Source organism: Oryctolagus cuniculus, chromosome 21, assembly GCF_051225735.1.
Source record: "Oryctolagus cuniculus isolate XC-2025 breed Fujian yellow rabbit chromosome 21, ASM5122573v1, whole genome shotgun sequence".
NCBI lineage: Eukaryota > Metazoa > Chordata > Mammalia > Lagomorpha > Leporidae > Oryctolagus > Oryctolagus cuniculus.
This window is the reverse complement of record NC_142887.1, coordinates 29,177,522-29,182,070: the sequence shown is the minus strand read 5'-3', so window position 1 is coordinate 29,182,070 and position 4,549 is coordinate 29,177,522.

The following is a 4,549-nucleotide window of genomic DNA, read 5'->3' as shown; positions in this document are numbered from 1 at the left end:
ACATGTTTGTGTATCTTCCGAATCTTGTGGACGTACTAGTCACTAGATCAGCAAATGGTGGAAGGAACAGAGGGAGACAGGAAATGAGGAAAAAGAGGAGGGATGAATGTTTCCCCTAGGATCTTTGACCATCCAAGCCATGAGAGACCTCAGCAATCTTCTAACTCAACTCCATAATACCTTCACTGACTCAAACAAATGCTTTCTGGAGGACAGGCACAGCAACTAAGATGCCACCTGGGATGCCTTTATCCCATACCAGAGTGCCTGGGTTTGAATCCCAGCTCCACTCCCCACTCTAGCTTCCTGCTAATGCAGACCCAGGGAGGCAGCAGTTGGTGGTTCTAGTATCTGGGTCCCTGCCCACCATGTGGGAGACCCAGATTGTGTTCCGAGCTGCTGACTTCAGCTTGGCCCAGCTCTAGCGGTCACAGGCACTTGGAGGAGGCCAGGGGAGTAAGCCGGGAGATGGAAGATTTCTGCCCTTCTCTGTCTCTTGTCTCTTGGCCTTCCAAAGTGAATAAATAAAATTTTAAAATAAGTACACCTTCCTAGCATGGGTGCCCCATATTTACCTTTCACTTCCAGGAGCTCTAAGATAACAAGATTTGAAACTATGGGCATAGACGGTCTACTGGAGAAAGATCTTAGAGATTATCAGTAATAAACTGAGGCCCAGGGAAAGATCAGGTCTTGATCAAGGTCACCCGAGAGGGGTGGTGGGACAGCTCAGCTGAAACCCAGATCTGCTGGCTCCTGTTGGTTTTACGACCTACCCTAGGCTTAAAGTACAGCAAAGGAAACAGACTCAGAGTCCATGTTTGTGAGTGTAACCATAACACGTTCTCTCCACCCATCTCGTCAACGCTGGTGGTGGAAAGAGCCATCCTTCCTGTTCCGACACCATCTTCATCCACGACCCACAGAGACTATTACTACAGAGTCACTGCAAACAAAGCCCACACCCACCTTCCTGAATGATGGGCCAACTCTCCCTGCTAAGGCACAAACAATGATAGGACAGAAACTCAGTGACAGCATGACCTTCTACCTGAGAAAGAGGGAAAAAACTCTACCTAGGATTTTCTAGAGGTACTAAGCAAATTCCTGAACAGGAGCTTTTCCAAGTTTGAGGAATGCTAGCAGGAAATGAGAAAAGAAAAGAGGAATAACACTCTCCTCACCTTGAAGGACAAAGTGCAAGGGTTTACCCTATCTATCATTTTCAGTTAAAAATAAAGTATCACATAAATAAATTAAATAAGCAATTTTTAAAATAAAATATTCTGTAACACACCCAAAAATGAAACCATATACACACAAATATGTAGGCAAGGACTTCAAAAAGTTCATGGAAACAAAATCACTTTTTTTTTTTCCATTAACATTTATTTGAAAAGCAAAGAAAGAGAGAGAGGTAGAGGATAAACAGATAAGAATTCCGTGTGTTGGTTCACTCCTTGAATGCCTGCAGCAGCCAAGGCTAGGCCAAGCCAAAGCCAGGACCAGGAGCTCAATTCAGGTCCCCCACAAGTGGTAGGTACTCTAATTACTTCAGCCATCACCTGCTGCCTCCCAGAGTACACATTAGCAGGAAGCTGGAATGGGGAGTGCAACTGAGACCCAAACTGGGGCTCTGATACGGGACCCAGCCATCACAGCTGGTGACTTAACCACTAGGCCAAATGCCTGTCCCTTCATCATCCTTTAATTGCATTTTTCCACGAGCATTTTGAAACCCCTTCATGTATAAACATCCACACAAACATGTATCTACATAGAGTCATATCCAAATATCAACTCCAAAACAAAACATAAAAGTCTGGGATGAAGAGCTATCGACTCTAAATTGTTCTTAGACAAAGAAGTGTCACACTGATGTAAACTGAAAACTCCTAAAATCTCCGTCTTTGGAGTGATTCTGTTACCAGAGGAGGGCCTTCCAGCTTTAGGTTGGCTCTCGTGGGTAAGCATAACAAATCCATCCTTGCTGAGACTTCAACTGCGGGTGGAGAAAGGAGATGGTTCAGCATCGTGCGTGAAAAGAGCAGAGAAGCCACGCAGATGGTTTCCATCTGGCACCAGGCCAGGCATCCAATCACCAGGCTTCGTTTTTAACAGAAGACCACTGCAAGGTCCACTTGCTCGGCCCTCCAGAGCTCTGGGCAGACAGCCCAAGTCCAAGTTTAATCTCTTCTTTGGACTTATTCTGACTCATTCACTGTTTCCACTTCCACTTCTTGACAAAGTACCAGGGCTGGGAGAGTTTCCTCCCGTGCAAAGTATACTCCAAAGTCATGGGTTCCATGTGAAAAGGCTGTGAGTTCTTCGGGGACAAAGGCCACCTTAAACTACAACTGTGATTAATATTGCGATTACAGCCCCCCACCCCAGCCCTGATACCTGATACGGGAGGGCTGCCTGTGCCCTCCTGAGCAAAGGGAATTGCTAGTGAGAGATCTTAAGGAACAGGTCCTTCAAAGCCTGAATCGGGCATGTGTCTGGTCTTACATTTCCACAAAGGGTTGAGAGCACTGAACCCACTCCCCCATTTTATAATAAGGAAATCAAGACCCAAATAGTAGGCGTATTTTGTCCAATACTAGTCCAATCTCTGCTACCTCTGAGAACACTGCTCAGAACAAACCCTTACATTTCTGATAAAACTTAACTTACATCTACCCCATGACCCAGCCATCCCACTCCAAACCACTGGCTAAAAGAAATGAAAATATATATTCATGAGCAGATTTGCACATGAATTTTCATAGCTGCTTCATTCCTCATGACCAGAAACTAGACACAGCCCAAATGCTCATTAATAGGTAAATATATAATCAAATTGTGTTGTATCTACTCACTGGAATACTATTCGCCAATAAAAAGGAACAAACTACTGATACAAGGTACTTTAAAAATTCATGGAAAGTTGGCCGGCGCCGCGGCTCACTAGGCTAATCCTCCGCCTAGCGGCGCCGGCACACCGGGTTCTAGTCCCGGTCGGGGCGCCGGATTCTGTCCCGGTTGCCCCTCTTCCAGGCCAGCTCTCTGCTGTGGCCAGGGAGTGCAGTGGAGGATGGCCCAGGTGCTTGGGCCCTGCACCCCATGGGAGACCAGGAAAAGCACCTGGCTCCTGGCTCCTGCCATCGGATCAGCGCAGCGCACTGGCCGCGGCGGCCATTGGAGGGTGAACCAACGGCAAAAGGAAGACCTTTCTCTCTGTCTCTCTCTCACTGTCCACTCTGCCGGTCAAAAAATTAAAAAAAAAAAATCATGGAAAGTGGAGTTAAAAGATATTTAATTTAGTGCAAAAAATTTTTGAAATCCATGAATATGAGGGATCCTTTTTAAAAAGACTCATGAAATGTATATTATAAAAAAAAAACTATGCATGGATTTCTTTAAGTTTTATCTATTTATTTATTTGAGAGGTAGAATTACAGACAGAGAGCGGGAGAGACAGACAGAATGGTCTTCCATCTGCTGGTTCACTCTCCAGATGGCCACAATGGCTGGAGCTGGGCCAATCAGAAACCAGGAGCCCAGAGCTTCTTCTGGGTCTCCCAAGCAGGTGTAAGCACTTGGGCCATCTTCCACTGCTTTCCCAGGCCATCAGCAGAGAGCTGGATTGGAAAGGGGGAAGCCAGGACACAAACTGGCACCCATATGGGAAGCCAATGCCAAAGGCAGAGGTTTAGCCCACCACACCACAGCAACCAGCTTATGCATGGATTTCAAAAATTTTTTGCACCAAAATAAACTTTTGTTTTTTAATTCCATTTTCCACAAACTCTGTGAAGTGCATTCACACATACGACAGGGATGAATCTCACAGACACTGAATTCAGAAAAGAAGTCAAACCAAAGGGGACACACCGTACTACTGCATTTCTATGTGGCTCTGTGACAGGCAATATCAACTGGTTTAGAGAGATATGAAATAGAAAGTAGCTATCTGGGGCAGGAAAATGCAACCAGCTGAGAAGGGTCCCAGAGAACTTGGTAGAGTGAGAGGGTGGTTACGTGAGTGTAAACATTTGTCAAAACTCATCAGCCATGACACTTAAGATCTGTGTGTTTTATTGCATGTCAGTTATATCTTAATACAGTAATTTAAAAAGAGAGGGTGGGCATTTGGCACAGTGGTTAAGTCGCTGCTGGGAATGCCCACGTCCTGAGTTTGAGTCTCAGCTCTGCTTCCAATACCAACTTCCTGATAATGCACACCCTGGGAGGCAGCAGGTGAGGTTCCAGTGGCTGGGTCTCTGCCACCCACATGGGAGACCCAGATCAAGTTCCCAGCTCCTGGCTTCAGCCTGGCCCACCCTGGCTGTTGCAGGCATTTGAGGAGTGAACCAGCAAATGGAAACGTGCGTCCTCTCCTCTCCTCTCCTCTCCTCTCCTCTCCTCTCCTCTCCTCTCCTCCCTTCCCCTCCTCTCCCCTCCCCCCTCCCCCCTAATTTAAGAAAAATAAATAAAGGTAAGCCCCTACAATTACATTGCTCTTTTTTGCTAACAGAGCACATTCCCACCTCCCACATACACTTCT